General features: G+C 35.9%; 1 protein-coding gene across 2 annotated transcripts in view; it reads left to right on the top strand.

The window, feature by feature from the left end:
• LOC310894699 (uncharacterized protein) overlaps positions 1 to 18,125 on the top strand; it is a 364,639-nt gene that overhangs the window by 166,133 nt on the left and 180,381 nt on the right. The window contains exon 5 of one of the 2 annotated variants that reach the window (XR_014580105.1): positions 8,848 to 8,963. The exons of the other annotated variant lie outside the window; for it this stretch is intronic. The gene's annotated coding sequence lies outside the window, so the exon portion shown is untranslated. The remainder of the gene's footprint in view (positions 1 to 8,847; positions 8,964 to 18,125) is intronic. 2 annotated transcript variants of the gene reach the window in all.

The following is an 18,125-nucleotide window of genomic DNA, read 5'->3' as shown; positions in this document are numbered from 1 at the left end:
AATCATGCTGTTTCACTTCCTGAAGGTCTGAGGTCACTAGATCTCCTACTCTCAGGCTGTGGTGTTGGTTCTGTTCTTTAATTATTAACTTAAGATTTGAAGTGGAAAGTGCTTATCTGCCATTGTTAGGATAAAAGCAGATGTAAAAACATGAGAGATATGTGCATTTCATAAAGATTACAAATTCTTTCAAAGCAGAAAAATAATGAGAATGGCTATCTTGAAGTAGTGTTGGAAGAGTACAGGAAGCAAGGCAAAGGCTGAAAATGCAGAAGGGCCTCATTTGTCTCAGAAGTGGATTTAAAGCTTGTAGAAACCAACACCTGTATAGCATTGGATGTTACAATGAAATGCCTCAAGATTATATTTCCATCTAGTGACTGGCATGATTTAGCAATCCATGTCATACTTGAGAATTAGTATCTACTGTATCCTACCTGTACAGCCAGAATTTACTTTGGAGATCCTGGAATGGATCTGAGATGGTTCGAATTACAGTGGTTGCATATTTATGTGTTTTAGAGGGACTTTTTTTTTTTTTGCCTTTATTATTTGAGGCTTATACCCTCAGAATATAAAATTCGGCACTGTAATTAATAGAAAGTATCCACAATCTGTATGTGTGAGTTTTAGTAAAATGGGGATTTCAGAATTTGATCCCCAATTAATTTCTTCTTGCAAATTTCCCAGCAAAACCTTTCAGAACACAAGTAAATTCTCCTGGCAGTCAAATAGAGAAAGTCCAACAGTCCAGCCGCTATCTCCTGAGCCAGCTGCATCTGAGCTGCTTAGTTGTTTCTTCTCAGTCAGGTCAAATGGCTGACAGAAATGTTGCACTGATATCCATGTGTTTTGGAACAGGAGAGGCGGGTCAGAGGGGCTGTTGCAACACAAAGCAACATCGAGGGTGAACTGCCCAATGGATTTTTTTTTAACAAGGCTCTGGGACTCAGGTGAACTCTGTGAACCATTCCCAGAGTTCCCCTCACTGTTGCTCTTAGTGGCGTGCAAGTTGTTTTCAGCGGCTGTTGTCTTCTGAAAAATGTTGGGATGAGATTTCTGGTAAAGTTGGTTGATAATTCCTTCTCTAACTGGTCAGGAAAATACAAATAACTTTTCTCATTTGCTAGCAAGCAGCATGCTCATCCCATTAAACTCAGAACTACAGAGCTGAAATTTTACCAGTACAATAAATTGATTTCCGTCCAAAAGAAAGTGAATGATTAAAACTAGCCTGTGCTTTCAGCTGATTTTTTCTGATCTTGTGAGCTGTCAGTCATATATATTATTACTCCCACATATATATATTATTACTCCCACATCCTAGTTTATGTTGATATGTTGTTCACTAAACACTCCTGTAATGGAGAACTCCATGATATACAACTGCTTGGCAGTCCCTTTTTCTTTGACTGATTGACAAGAAATTTACAAAAATGTACCCATTTGAATTAAAATTTCCCAGTGATGACATTTGCTACCGGAAGACTTTACCTTGAAGTGCGTTATTTTACATGGTTCATGGATGACGTGAGGGAGGGCAAAGGGGACAGAGGAATATATATACATATATATTTCCCTTTAAAAACAAAAACAAAACCAGAACACAACAAGCAAAATAGAGTGATCTTACAGAGAAGCAAACGAGCTTCCATGCTTTCTGGTAAGGACTTGGTATCTGACAAAAAGGTTTTGTGTGTGTGTGTGTTTCTGTAAGTTGTGCATAATTCTGTCTATGGCCAGCAGCTGTTTATAAGATGCCCTCAAGGCAAGATTGCTACTAATTTTGAGCAAATGTACACATCATATACCATCATATGTTCTCATTCAGTCAAGTGCTCTTTAGCCCCCTTTGGCTATGCAGCTTTGAATAGAGGCCATAATCCACAAACAATATCAACATAAATGAGCATCCACACCAATGAGGATATGGAGTAGAGTGGGAGATACGGAGATGTGTAAAATTAGTATGTCAACAGTAATTTTAATTATATTTGAGGAGGATATCCATCAGTAATCATTGATTGTTTGTAATTGTCTCATCTGTGAGCTCCATTTGTATCTGAAAAATTGTTAACTGTCAGAAAACTGACTACAGTTTTGTAAAGCTGTAAGAAAGTTGATGACACAAATGCAAAATTAAATATGTAAAATCACAGTACATGTGAGATACACAGCAGCTGTGAAATGATTTTGATGTTCTGAAGAATTATAAACAATATGCTAACAAAAAATAAAAAGCAAGTATCTCCACCACAAGCATTATTGAAATATGTTTCCTCTGGGTCTTGTAAGAAAATCACCAATACTTTTTAAAAGGCAGTTAACTGTAAATTGCTTTTTCCTTCAGGCAAGGTTATTATCTTTCTAATTTTTCATTATTATTAATTAAAACTAGCAATGTTTCTGTAGAAAAAAAATATATACAGAAAAAAATATAATTTCCTTGGAGAGGTTAGTATAAAAATATTACCTGGGTTATTCGCCTTGAGTAATACCTTACAGATATGAGAAATGCCTGTGATTATATATCAATGATTTTATTAGCTATTAAAATATAATATATCATTAGATGTAGGGAAGATATGTACATGGGCAAGTGTGAATAGGCTTCTTTTCCTTTTACTAGACTTGAAACTGAGCTGGACAAAGTCAAGCTTTGATCAGCAGGCAGTGTTACCATGGAGCTTCTCCTGATCTAATACAGCCCCAAAGAAAAGCAATGTATTTTTTATATATTTATGTTTAGTGATACATTAACATGGTTATATGCATGGAGCTGGCATCTGACAGAACGAACCCTTGAACACTGAATTCTGAACTCATCCATGGAGTCATGCTGTTGAGGTCCAGGTCAGACCAGATGCACCATTATATGTACCACATGATGATTAAGTATTGCAAATTATGATATTTAAAATGTATAATATGTAAAAGTATATGCTGTATATTATAGGTTTTCCTGTTTTGTATATGTTAGATAATCCTGTCTAGGAAAAACTGAAATAATGCTTTTTTGTAGTAGGTGAGGAGGAAAAGAATTCCTGCTATTTATCTGCAGGTCTCTCTCTAATTTATTTATCTGAAGGAGGAGTTTAAAATCTGGAGAAGATCCTAAGGGTATTACAGTGCACTAAGGGAAAAATTTGATGGTATATGCATTTTCTATAAGTTTTTTTCTTATTCGATTTCTTATGAGATTTCTGAGGAACAATTATCATTGGCATTCTTCATACCATTACGGTCATTTGTAAGAAGCTCAGATTTTATCAGACTTCATCAGGCTTTTTGGCTATACAGAAATCTTTTGATTTGAAAGTGTATTTTAGAAAGTAAATAGATACAACCAGATATACTGGTGTTAATCATATTATTGTGCTCTCAGATAATCATCCTGGCTTCCCTATGAGTCCAGGGAATGCTATTCACTCACACTGACTAACAGTAGTGCACAAGGATTATATGGGGGTTCTATAAGTCCTATTCAACATGTGGGAAGCTATCAGAAAAACTCCCCGTCTTTACTATAAACAAGAAGCAGAACAGGACACTCTTTAAATGCCAGATGCTATTACTTCACTATTAATTAATCAGTTAATGTTTTTTATTTAAACTCATTTTGCATGATATAGGGGATTTGATGTAGCTTCAGTTAAGCAGTATCACTTTTTATGCTTGGTTTATTGAACACGGTTAGCTTTCCATAGCCCTGTGTTTTTATTTCAAATACTAGCAAGTAAATAAACTTATGTTCTGATGCACAAATGCTTCAATAGCACATTTACTCCTCAATTCAGTTATTCACCTATCTCTTACACATATATAGGAACAAATTAACAATGTAACTAGAGTATGAAAGCTTATTCCTATTGTACCTTGATACTTTGATTATATCACATTCCAAGCTCTGCTTTTTGAACTGGATCATCTTTCATTTCCATACGGTTTTATATCATTGTGATATATAATGATATATCATTATATCATTTATATCATTTTATATCATTGTTCCTCTTTTCTAATACAATGGTCCTACATGCAGGATGATAAGGATCTTTAATGGTAGGATCATTATAAAGATCCTTAAATTGGTATTAAATATGTTGCCATGTGATGTCATATGACAACTGAACATATTTTTTTTTCCCCTAGAAATCAGTTCTGAATCTGCTCTGAAGAATCCATAACAATGTTACTGTCTAAAATCTGGTGTACTGTGTGGAAATCACTGTCATTCAACTTACATGTGAGCCAAGAACCACAGCCAGGTTTTCATGTCTCATATTCACCATTCCTATTTGGAATGGATTCCTATTACTGGAAATAGCTAGACTACGTACTGGTACAGATGGTGACAGAACTACTTTGTTTTATACAGAAGAAGCATTTGACACACAGTAAACATTAGGTATGGCTTATAGAAACTTCATACCTTTGCAGCCTCTGTAGGGTTTATCTGTCATTGATATAAATTATCACTTCATTAACCTTCTATTCCATCTTTATGGTCTGTAAGGCCACAGAAAAAATTCTATTGATGAATATTTTCTAGGCTGCTTTTCCTTCCTAGTTTGCTATTCATCTTTTGCCTTGGGTGAGTGCAAACCATTATATAAATAACACTACTGATAAGATAGCATTCCAGTAACAATTTTTGTCCTAGATTAAAAACCAGATGTGGGTAGCAGCACAAATTTATGATTATAGAAAACAGATGAAAACCTATAAAAAGCACAGGGTAAACCCTTTCACTGTGAAAAATAAGATGCAAAGTTGTACTTGATATGCTAATCGTTACTTCACATGGCATGTGAGGAATGTCTCCATGCTTTCTTCAACATATATGGGATGATTTGGAAAAAGGCCATCTGCCCTGTGGTATAACAAAAATAAAGACGGCTGCTGCACTCAACAGCACACATGACTAAAAGAATTTGACCCCTCTTGAATCTATTTGGAAATGTAATTGCAAGCAAATTTGATTGCTTTGCAGATATTCGTCATTGTAGAAAAAGGACAGTAGTAAAAGGATGATGAAAAGTGAGACCAAGATAAGATAACTGTAGAATTGAAAAGAAAGAAAATATGTTTTTATTTAACTTTATTTTTATTTTATTTTATTTTATTTTATTTTATTTTATTTTATTTTATTTTATTTTATTTTATTTAGTTAGTTAGCTAGCTTTCTCTGTGTGGTTCACTGTGCATTATGGGGTGGTTCAGATCCATTATGTGTAACCAAGCATTGTGGATGTAGGGAGGCCACTCCCTCAGTGGGGTGCCAAGAGCTCTGTTTCACTGTGACTCTATTCCACTCAATTCTTCCTTGAGGTCTGTGGCATTGTGGATGCTTTTTTTCTGTAACACACACTGTGCTTATGATGTTTCTCTTTCTTCCTTTCTGTCTTTCTATGAAGCGTATCAGAGAACTGTGACCATATTCTCCCTCAAACTGGGACTCCTATACTTGAAAGGGTGCAGAAATTGTAATTTTGCTTACAACAAACCAAGTACTCTAAAAGACACTAAAAAGACTAATGGATTAAAAAAGACTGCCCTGATTCAGTCAGTTGTGTGTATTGGGATGGTTTCTGAAGTCCATCATCCTTCCTATACTATTACATCTCTTCAGAGATCATATCAGGTGAGAGGCAACTCATACAAAATTATTAATCTTTCAGGTTTTTATAAGGTTCATTCTGCAGAAGTGGAAAAGGCACTTGGACTCTGCCTATAACTGTAGTAGTAAACTGAAAATGCCAGGGTGGCAGAAGGCAGATGATATGGTACAGCCTGCACCTGTGCTAGTAAACTTTCAGGAGTGTTCTTCTGCCAACATCAAGGTTGCTAGCAAAGGTAATGGAAGAGAATGTGTCCCCTAGGTTTTGTGCCTACTCATCTACATGTTTGGCTGTCATACCTGTTAATATATATATTTTAAATTGAGGATAAGGACTGAGTGTACATCCTCTCTGCCATGTAACTGTACTTGGTAAGAGTGGGCCAGTGATTGATCAGATCAATCAGATGTCTGTTCTGATAGTTCCTTCTGCCAGGATTCATGAAGGGTGGCTGAGATGCTCATGCAGAGGGGCTTGTCTTCAGATTCAGACATGTTTCAGTTGGACAAAGAGAGGGAGAGGAAGAGCTGTAGCCTCAGTGTATCTCTAGCTGGGTTGTGGACCATAAGAGGTGTGGTGGAAACCTGCTCCAATTATGCTGAACTAATGACTTTGTCAGTCTTATGCTCTGAGTAAGTCAGGTTTAACTTTTTAAATTTACTCCTATGTGTGGTAGTGGTTGTGTGGTAGTCTAACACCCACAAGCTCAGCATAGATAGTGAGGATGATTCAGTCAGTCAGATCCTTCTCTCACCTTCCCTACCACATTTTGGGTGATACTAAACATACTTCTTTCCTGGGTAAGACACCTTGGTCCTCACTGCCTGAGTGAGGCTGTCATGAAAAATGAGAGATCTCAGAAACAGGATGTTTTTAAATATCCCAATGGCATGCCTTCTGCATTGCTTGGGGGTAGACATGAGTGTGCAGGTGTGACCCTGATGGCATAATGCCCAGGGACTATTCCAGAAGAAGTGTGCCAAAAATGGCATGGCTTCATCTCTACCACTTTTTGGAAACATTACCTGAGAAATGCCAACTGGGATTTGCTTGGGAGAGTATAATTGTGAATCATAAGCATGCCAAAGGCTGTTCCAAAAATTTAATCACATAAGCAATGACCTTTCAGCATCTGAGCACATGCCCTAGTTGTATTCAGTTTACCAGTACAGATCTAGCTTCTGTCTGACAATTTTATTTTATTTTTTTTCTGAGATTAGATAGCAGCGATATTTTGCAAGTTTTACCTGGGAGAAGGCATTCTATATTCTGGTGGTAATTCTTTTAAAGGTAGCATAGGAAAATGTTACATGAAGTGACAGAATTTCTCAAGGTGTTTGTAATGAGTTATACTGGTTTCTTCACTGACAGTCTTAACAGAGACCGTAATAAGCTAGCAATAGGATAGGAACAGAATTACTCCTTCCTTTGCTAGTATTTCAGTTATTGAGGAAAAGAAATGTAGGTAAGAACAGAAGCTTGGAAAAGCAAGTGAGGTCATTAATTGCACTGCAGTTTTCCTCGGTTTAAATGTAGACTCTCAGTCTAAACAGTCTTAGACTCTTTACAGCAGTACTACTTGTAATTAGAAAGAATGCAAAGAAACAGCAGAAAAACAACACATTTTTTTTCATTCATATTCAGTCTGTCAGAGAGGAAAACACAAAAACTGATTGCCAATAAACTTTATTCTTTATTTAACGATAGTAATTATCCAGTTGTTCTTTGCTCATAAATAGAAAGATGTGATGCTATTTCCACCACTTTCATTGTTTTGATTTTTCTGGATTGACACTTTCTCTGCTTCTTTATGAGGCTTGTGACAATGTGTTATCAGAGACTAAGTCATTCACTCTGTTCCTGAGGTCTTCCAGTCAGTCACCTTCCAGGATTAAATGTTTTGCATGTCCATCTGTTAGATCTCAAACAAAACCAATTAAAGCAATTGCCATTTTCATTTTAGAAAATACGGTTCATGCTCCTTCAAGGCTTGGGGGAATATGCATAAAAACATACCAAAGTGAAGATCAAAGCATACCAAAGAGTGAGCAAGTGAAGTGCCTAGAAGGCATTGTCTCAGACAAGAGGATACATTGCTGTGACCACAAACAGCTGAATCGTCTGAAAGGGTGCTAAGCTTTGTGGGCTATTTAGTTTCCCATTAAGTGATCTCATGACAGGTCAAAACAAGACAAATTACTTCCGACAGACCTCTAGTCATAGTGCAGTACCTTATCTTGTGTTAAGGTTAATGTGGCTACAAGAGCATCTCAGTACTCTAGATAATGTGGTTCAATAAGATATATATTAAAATGTATAGGTTAGGCATACACGTTCACTCTGGTCAGCCTCTGGATGAGTGCTTTGGGAGATTCCAATATCACTCATTGAAAGAATGCTGGGGAGGTTGTTAAAAAATGTGGGCTATGTGAAAGTAGCAGAGAGTTTTTAATTTAATCTTATTACTATCAAACTTTGAGTGAGAGAGGAGTGTTTATTGTATCCAAAATGCTTCCAGCCACAAAATGTGGAGGGAAGAGGCAGGAGTACTTGGGAGTAAGTAGCTACCACCTGTCCCCATAGAGAGGCTGCTGGCAAGGTCACCTTGGTTGAAATGGATCGTTCAGCCATCCTTAAGACAGAGTCAGGTAATATTGCTATATATTAATAGGTTACATTTTTATCAGGTTAAGCCATTCAATGCTTGCTCAGGGTCTGAATTTCTGATATAAAAAAAAATATGGAAACAAATGGTATCAATTAGTTTATCTTGCAGTTAAGAAATGTGTCAAATTTCAAGACAATTCAGTATTAGTTTATAAAAATTATTTTTGTTAGATATGGTGCACTTGAGTTTAACAGTCTGTTTCTCTGAAAGGAATGTTTATTTTGGTTTGGTTTTAGTCTGTTGGAAATTTGATACTGCGTGGTTCTGATTGCAAAAAGTTTCAAAGTACAAGTTTTTATCAATGGCATAGCTCAACTACAGTCGAAGATGAATGGCACTTTCCTTAGTTCTTTATCCATTCAATTTTTTGGATGTTTTCCTAGCAAGCATGTGCTAAATTAATTTCATGTTTTTGGCTTGATATAAAAATAATGTTAAGTTCTCTTGCAATATCTAGTTCAAACTAGAAAATGATAGTTATGTGTTTTTTTTTTCAAAATATAAATTACATTTAAATAATAATAATGTATTTTTTTCTGTTCTTTTTCCTTCTAAAAGAAAAAAGATAGTCACAGAATCACACAATCACAGAATCACAGAACTGCAAGGGACCTCAAGAGATCATCAGGTCCAACCTCCCTGCCAAAGCAGGTTCCCTAGAGCAAGTTGCACAGGTAAATATATTTGTGAAAATATATAATATATCTTAATCACATATGCTATGTGATTAAGATGCCCTAAACAGTGTATTTATTTTACCTGAGAATTCCATTATTCCTTCCTTTATCACTGTGTATTTGGAAGCTACAGACCACAGGATCAACACAAATGAAATATTCCCTCTTCATAGTGTTGTTTTTAAGATGCCTGGACTGAGAAAACTGCAATATCAAAATGTGCATTACAGGAAGGATGATTTGGTCATGGCTTTTTTTTTTTCTTTTTTCTTTTTTTCTTCTTCTTTCTGTCAAAACGTTATTATACCATAATAGTATCTAAATGCTTAAAAGTGCAAAGTTTCAAATGTCTTGATTCCACACATGCTGAACTCTGAGTGAAATAGTGAAATCAATGTAAGTCTATGGTATATCACAGCTGAGCTTTTTGAACTCATGACCTGAGCATGAGCAGAAGGACAAAGGTTTGGAGTGAAAGCTGCCAAAAGTGCCAAGGTCTGCCCTGGTATCCAAAAATAAGAAATGGATTTCAGGAATGACAGTGCTGCCACTGTGACAATGTGTGTGAGCTTTCAGAGATATTCTTGGTCTGTGTTGTAGCCTTAAGCTTTTCTGTTTGACAGGAAAAATCGGGGAAAGTGACTTATAGTTCAGTTGTTAGGGCTTAGCCTGCTGAAGGCAATGCCTTCTGACATTACTTATGGAATTATACAGTAGTTACAAACACAGCCTACAGAGAAAACATCACTGGAAATTTGGGAGAGCAGCACTGAGGGAATATCATGAAAGGGTATAAAATACTTTCCTAGTATATGGGAAAAAAAAAATATAAGCACCCTTATGAGAAGCAGTAGGTATTCCAAACAGCTTGCACAAAAAGAGATGTTCTGTCTGTCACCTTGCATACACAGCTGGTGCCTTAATTCACTCATTATATGTATTTCATAGTTAAAACCAGTAATAACTATCAGAATGGAAATGATTATACTCCTTTAAATAGTGGTACCTGATATCAAGCATGTTCATTATCACTGGTTACAGATTTACAGGAAAGGTGTCATGACATGTTGTTGCTATCATGCTGTTCAGTGAAACCCATATGTTGTGGTGTAATTGAGTTCTGGGATGCTTACCAGTATAAGCACTATCCTTTGGACTTTTCCTCAACCTTTTGTGAGACCTTAATCATGCTGTGGCATACCACAGTATATATTCTGCAGCAAAAGTTTGCAGAGCTGTTTTAAGTTCCTTAGCATAAAAAGCATACAGCTGTACATAGTCCTACATCTGTGCTATCCCATCAAAGCAAAAGCATTCCTGAATAACATGCTCTCCATGTTTTACTTCACAATGAAATGATTTCAAAAAAGAATTTATAAATCATTTTCTTTCTCTAATAATAGCATTAAATCTATGCCAGCAAAAGATCAGAGAGAGGGTGGAGGACTATTCTTTAAATAGTAGTAAAAAGATTTTTCAATAATTCTTAAAATTGTTCCAGAAGCCACTTAGTAAATTCCCTTTTCTAACCCTGTGACTGACCTCCCAAGTGCATGCAGAAGAGATGGTCTGGCTGATCTACATACTTTGTGCTGTTATAGCTATACATTGCATATTGTAAAAGAGCAAATAATTACTGAATACTGGTATCTAGCACTGTTTCTGTACTGCCATCAAAACAGAGATAGAAATAATTTCCCATACATTCCCTCTGTTTCTTCCAGGCCTCAGCAACCCAAGGCAAAATTGTAATTGTGTGTGCATTTGGGTAGAGGGAGTCATTTTAAAGTGTCAGTAGCATGAGGTAACATAAGAACTACGTGAAATTCAGAATATGTATAATATGCCATGGGATGTGGCATGCAGGCATATGGAAATGTTTAAGAGATTAAATTCTACTGGAATACCGTCGGAGGATTAAGCAGAGAGAAGCCCAAACATGGTCCTTCCTTCCTTCTTTTTTTTTTTTTTTTTTTAATTTTGATTCCTGGGGACTGTCTTTAGCATATGCAATCCCAGCTGTGCCAGACCATTGTCTTGGGGGAAAGCTTGTTGAGACAGGCCAGTGTGATGTGGGAAACCAGGCTACCACTTGAGCCCTGGGGGTTGAGAGGGCCCTGATGATCCGTCTTGTTCCCTGGCTTTTTGTTTTATCTACATCTAGTGTCATAGATGTGTTATGAGACCAGTTTTGTCCTACAGTGAAAGGGTAATGATATATCTAGATAAAACCTGATATTTTGCCAGTGAATATAATACTATATTGCTCAGCTGGTATGATCTGGCATTATAATGTGCCAGCAGAAAAGTTCAAGGTAACTTTCTTCGAGTGAAATGTTAGGCTAGGTCTTACAATTACAGCTATGATTTCTCTGATTGATATATTAAACATTCAATTTTAAATGTCAATGGATTGTGAAAATGGGCTAAAGACTCTTAACTGTAACGAGAATTGTGGTGTTTTAAAAAGTAAATGTCAAACAAGGAACCAATGGAACGTGCACAGTATCGTTGCAGAAGACAAAAGAAGATTTTGAAGTCAGTCTCAATTTATCAATAAAAGATGGCATGTAGATGGTGCCTATTTGGTACCTAGGTTACTTGAATTCCTACACAGGAGTAGATGAAGAACTGGAATAGTTCTAGTTCTAGTACTAATCCAATGACAACATCAAAGTTTTATAAAGCTATATTTCTTGTGCAGATACTGATTGTGTAATGAGTTTGTGTACTGAGTGTCTAAGAAATTTTCTATCATTTTTAAAAAATGATTTATGAAAACAAACTATGAAAACAAACAACAATGCCCATAGTACTGCAGTTTTCAAATACTTTTGTATGATTTAACCTAGGATACTGTGGTTCTCTCTTAAAGGCTGTAAAATGTTAAGCAAAATCAATTACAAAATTATCAGCCAGATTTATAGATTCTCTTTCTTTGCTCTTTTCACATACTGACAAAATAATCTGCTGTTTTTCTGTACTTTCTGGGCATCATTTTAAGATGACAAATATTCTTGAAAGAAAAATTAAGCAACATACCAGATTTTGTTCAATAATTTGACAAGTAAACACTTTGCTGGTGTAGCATTGAATATATGCGATAGATGGCAGAAAGCTAGCACTTAAAATATTAGTAGCATAAAGAAGAAGTATATAGGATTTTTTTCTGTTTTCTAGTAAAGGGCAAGCTCCTCTACAGGTTTCAATACAGAATGTGATGTGAATCACACATGTAGATAATCCTATGATTTTTCTATATTTCATTTTAAAACCACAGCATTCTTCCTTTGATGCCTATTGAGTTATATCTATCAGTCAGCTGGACTAAACCTTTTAGCCCTTTTGCATATTTATTTGAAGTTTTCCGTAGTGTCAATTTATATTGTGAAATGAGAGATAGCATTTCAGTATTCAGAATTTTGCTGATTATTCATATTGTGAATCAACCTGTTAAATTTTTGCATTCAACAATAATTTCTACTTGTGTAGTTTCAATTTCTAATTGTGTTCAGCAACAGTTTCTAATACAAATAATATTGCTATGAAATAGTACAATTTTGAAGTTTATGAAAGTATAGGACCAGTTATAGAACTATTTTTTTTTTTTATTTACACACAAGTGTAAGTGCTAGCTTACTGTCAAGTCATGTAGTTTTACTGAAGCTTAACAGCAAGAACTGCTTTAAAGAAAACTTAATAATTACAGATGCATATTATGTTAGAAGGACAGGAGAATCAATTAAATATAGTGGTGTTTCTCACTTTGTGGGCAGATCTAAGAATAAATAAAAAATTTGAATGGTAGTATTACATACTTTACTATTGTAAATCTTTATTATCACTTGCTTATAAATTTTAGAACATCAAAATACACATAAAACTTTAATATGTTAAAACTAGCACGAGTTCTTATCATTTGGAAGTTAAGTCTGGAGCTCTCAGCCAGCCTTTAAAACTTTGTATTTACTGTTTTACTGAATTCCTCTTTGTATTGATTAAAATAACAGAGATAGTTTAAAAAAAAAAAAAAAAAAAGCAGAAGCATCAGTAAACTGAATAGTAACATGTAGAAGAAACTAAACTAGGTTTAAATCTCCAGCTGTTTGTGTTGGATCTGGCTTAGGCCTGAAAAAATTTGTAATGCAGGTCTTTCAATTGATAGGTCTTGGATTATATTGTAGTTGGAGATGGTACCCATATGTTGCTTCAGATGGGTAAAATACAGACAATTCATTAATTTAAAAAACTTAAGGATTGAAAAAGGCTGATCAGCCAGGCTTAGGTATCCAGAGGTGCATCAAAAGAATCTTAGCTAGCATGTCAAAAGAGGTGATTCTCCTTTCAACTCTTATGGGACCCCATCTGTAGTACTGTGTTCAGCTTGAGGGTCTACAGCATGAGAAGGACATAGATTTGTTGGAGCAGGCCCAGAGGAGGGCCACAAAGATGATCAGAGAGCTGGAGCACCTATTCTATGAGGAGAAGGGCTGAGAACATTGGGATTGTTCAGCCTGGAAAAGAGAAGTCTCCAGGGAGACCTTTAAGTGGCTTTCCAGTACCTAAAGGGGGCCTACAGGAAAGACGTGGAGGAACTCTGTAAGGTGTGTAGTGACAAGACAATGGGTAACAATTTTAAATTAAAAGGGTTTAGATTAGATATAAGGAAGAAATTCTTTGCCATGAGAGTGGTGAGGCACTGTAACAGGTTGCCCAGAGAAGCTGTGGATGACCCATTCCTGGAAGTATTCAAGACCAGGCTGGACAGGGCTTTAGGCAACCTGTAAGGTATGGCCATGGCATGGGGGTTGGAACTAGATGATCTTTAAGGTCCCTTCCAACCCAAACAATCCTATGATTCTATGTTGTGGCAGTATTGTCTACGAAAGTGTATGATCGTAAAGAAAAACCATCAAACAAACCTCGAAATACCTCATGAGGACTGCTGTGTTAGTAAAAGGTTCAGACAAATTCTACATAAGAGTTATAGTAAAGTAGCTTTTGTAATCTCCATGCTGTGGTGCTTTATAAAATCTTTGGATAAACAGAACCCAAGGTTGGAATTGCAATGTTGCTATTTTTCCAAAGTGGAAACGTATCATTTTGAAAAGCTGTTACTCTTTGATTTTCTATGTGCTCTATAGATTTCATGCAGGGATAATCTACTCTTTGAAAGCTCTAGAACTGAAAAGTGACCAGCTCTTTCTCATCTGGGAATTATCCTTGCTGGCTAAAGGGAGACCATATTGTGTGGTTCATGAGAATCTTTCTTATCGAATGAAGAAATAAAGTGATTTTTGATCAAGGGCTTGTGTTTTTAAATAATATGTGTTTTTTCCTGTGGTTTAGAAGCTTTTTATACATCTAAGATGATCAGTAGTGAAGGTTGGTGATTAATATGCATTAAAAGGGTGACTAACAGTTCTCTACAAGTTCCATTCTTATCCCCACTTTTTAAAGCTACAGTCAGTATAATGTATGCATTTCTGAATCTTGTGATGTTTCTGTATGCGTGCTTTTAGTGAAGTCAATGGCCTTTCAGACTGTTGGCAAGATATTCTTAGATACCTTTGCAGACAAGATAGTTGAGGGTCTGAATAGAGCATAATAGAGGTTTGTAGGAGAAAGAATGGTGTGGACAGTGTAAAAACACACTGATATATATTCATACACTTAAAAAGAGTTTTTATAATAACTGAGTCATTTAATAACTGAGTCATTTTTCCTATGTAGATGCCATGGTCAGCACAAACTATGTCAAGCAATCTGAATGGGAATAGAATGCTCTCGTCTGTTTCAGTCCAAGACAAAGTCGTCTGACTGTTTATCAGTTATAAAACTCCATTTAAGACATTTTCTAAAATTGATTTTCTCTTTGTAAGTTGCTCTAGGAAGAATATTGGAAAAAAATATTACTCTTTTAACTGGAATCTTTGTTTTGTGTTGTCTTGTAAGTCAATAATATATTAAATCTGGAGGAAATCAGGTTCCTCGGACAGTATCAGAAGTCAGAGGCCTATTTCTCAGGGTTAATAATTCACAAACCTTTCAAAATGCAGTTCAGCAGTGTAAAAGAAGAACAACTGTTGGGTTATAACACACATAAACCACAGGAATATTGATTCCTCAGGCTTTAAGCCTAGGTGGGCCAGCAAAGCAATTTATTTTTATGTCTTTTTTTCAAATAAAATGTTTTATCAGTAGTATTTTGCTAAGATGGTAAGAATAAATCTTTCCTATGAGAACATTTCAGTAATTGGATTAGATGTTGGACCTCATAATCTTGTTTTGGTTCTTTTTCATTAAAAGCTTATTCACGTTAACTAGTTCTAATTGAACGACTATAGGGTGCTCAAAAGCCTGACTTGGGCCAACATGTTAAGTGGGTTAGATTTCCAGAGTAACAAACTTAATGACCAATTTAATGAAAGATAGGCTAAGAGATAATCAATAACCCCCTAGGAATGTATGTTCAGGTAGATTTGACCAAAACAGTTTTTTTGTTGTTTTTTTTTTATTATTATTTTTATTATTATTTTATTTATGGTTATTCTTTACTAGATGTTTAAGAAAATTTGTGTTGTTTCACTGAGGAAAACAAAGAACTCTTGTAGTCTTATTCATCAAGCTATTCATGATAGCAGTTTTAGCGCTCTCAAGCTAATGTATTATCTTTTTAGCATTTTTACCAGGAATTACACTGTGTATGTTTAAATTGTACTTTAATCTTATTGGGGTCAGACTAGTATGCTTTGATGTATTCAGGCTGATATACTCAGAAAAAAAAAATTTGTCAGTTGTTTCTCTTGATGTTAGTGATAGGCACAGCTTAATGTGCATTCTTTCCACCACATACACTCTCAAAAATTACTTGTGATCTTTTAGGAGGCTTCATTATTTTTTTTCTTTAAAAGGCACACTCATGACAGACATTGAACTCTGAAAAAACGTCTGGGCACTCTTGCCTATATAGAATACCCTAGACTGCAGGCTCACTCAGCAGTTCTAATCTGTTCTCCATCTATTGTTTTCCTTCCCAAAGAAAATTTTAATCTTGACTGACATGCTTGTCCACTGAAGTAAGTAATACGTTTGCATGTGCTGTCTGGATGTTGGAACCTGTGGATGCAGCAGTAAAAAGGCAATGAGCATCCTATCTGTTGGGTACGTTAGATATTATTGCTGGAAATTAAGTACAGAATATGTGGTAATCCACAGAGAAGAAGCAACATGATTTGGAAACAGTTCTTTGTGTCCAATTTACACTTCCAATTTTACAAGTGTACCCCAATAAAAACTCTGTTGGTAAAAATCTGTAATTTTCAGTAGTGCCTTAGGTTTGGATCATGCCTGGGACATTATATGTGTGGCTTGATTGTTGCATTGTGGACGAAGCTCCAGATCTGTCCAAGTTTTCGAGATCCCAGGTTTTGAGTATCCCAGGATTTTCTTTCTTTCTTTAACCACACCATATTTTGCTATAGGAGTATAAATAGAATGAAACAGAGTCCTTGTATGGTCACAGGATAAGTAGTACAGACAAACCACAAACCACAGGAGCTAGAATGATAATTAGAGGACTTTGTCAAAGGCATTGGAAGTGGTTTTATTTATTTATTTATTTATTTTTGTAAACGGCACATCCAAAACATCTCTGTGAATAATGTAATTAGGTCATAGCTAAAGCTTTGTGGATGACCATATGCCAGATGCCTCTCAGGCATACTTGAGCATGGACACATAGGTGAGGACAGGATATTGGGACTGTCAACAGCTACTAGAATCTGGGGGATACTAGAAGAATTAGATCAATCATTCAAGTCTTTCAAGTGAAAGAAAAAGCACGGTAGTTAAATTTTCAAGGCATATCATCTTCCACCATTCATTCCTTTTCAGACTCTTACTGTTAAAAATAAATTACTGTAGTATTTCTCAGTAATAGATCCCAGTACTGTTATTGTAGGCTGTCTCTTAAAAAAAAAATTAAAATTGATTTAAAATAATAAAAAAGGTCTTTCTATGTAATTCTCCTCCTATGATATTTATTACTATGTATTACTTTACTATCCAATTACATTGACTTACTGTTCTTCCACTGATGTATTGGTTTGCCTTTTTTTTTTTTTTCAGATTTAGACTAGCCTACTTTTAAAATACTACAAAAATTCAAAGAATGCTTACAGTAAAAGGAATCTTTAAAAGTTTTGGCAGTCCTGGTTTTATTGGCATTTCTGACTAACATTTCTCAACCTGGTTCATCTTGGTTTGTTCAAATCAAAGGAGATCCTTGTTTTATGTTCCCTTCTGAATGTTGGTCTGTTTTGTCCCGACAAACAAGATAAAGGATTATAATACACTGACTTTTGCTAAGTGCCTTCTATTCTCTGGCCCTCTCCTAAGAGTCTTCTATTTGGCTGTCACATAGTACTGGAGTATTGTGTTCTGTGGCCCCCAGAACATGAAGGACATGGAAGTATTAGAATGAATCCAGAGGAGGGCCACAAACATGATCAAGGTGCTGGAGTACCTCTCCTGTGAAAACAGGCCAAGAGAGTTGGGATTGTTCAGCCTGCGGAAGAGAAGGCTCCAGGGAGATCTTATAGAGGCCTTCCACCTAAAGGGGGCCTACAGGAAAGCCAGGGAAGGATCCTTTATCAGGGAGTGTAGTGATAGGACAAGGAGTAATGACTTTAAACTAAAAGAGGGGAAATTTGAATTAGATAGAAGGAAAAATTCTTTACTCAGAGGGTGGTGAGGTACTGTTACAGGTTGTCCACAGCAGTTTCCCCATCCCTGGTTCAAGGCCAGGTTAGATGGGACTTTGAGCAACCTCATCTGGTGGAAAATATCCCTGCCCATGGGAGGGAGGTTGGAACTGGATGATCTTTAAGGTCCCTTCCAGCCCAAACTATCTTATGATTCTATGATTCAGTAGTCTAGACGATAAAAATACGTAATACCTTGAATTAATATTTTGCACTAAATATTTTTTAATCTGTTCTTGCCATAAGCAAGTACAAGATACTATAAAAGCACTGGTAGAACCTGTAATTCCATATGTTATTACTTTACCATAGAGACGATCCTCTGATTATTTTCTTTCTTGCTACCACTTTGGTGTACCTAAAAGACAAAGCTAGCATGACATTGAGAGAGAAT

This window comes from Anser anser, assembly GCF_964211835.1.
Source record: "Anser anser genome assembly, chromosome: 2".
Lineage (NCBI taxonomy): Eukaryota > Metazoa > Chordata > Aves > Anseriformes > Anatidae > Anser > Anser anser.
The sequence above is the reverse complement of the archived record's forward strand: the minus strand, read 5'-3'. Positions and strand labels throughout refer to the sequence as shown.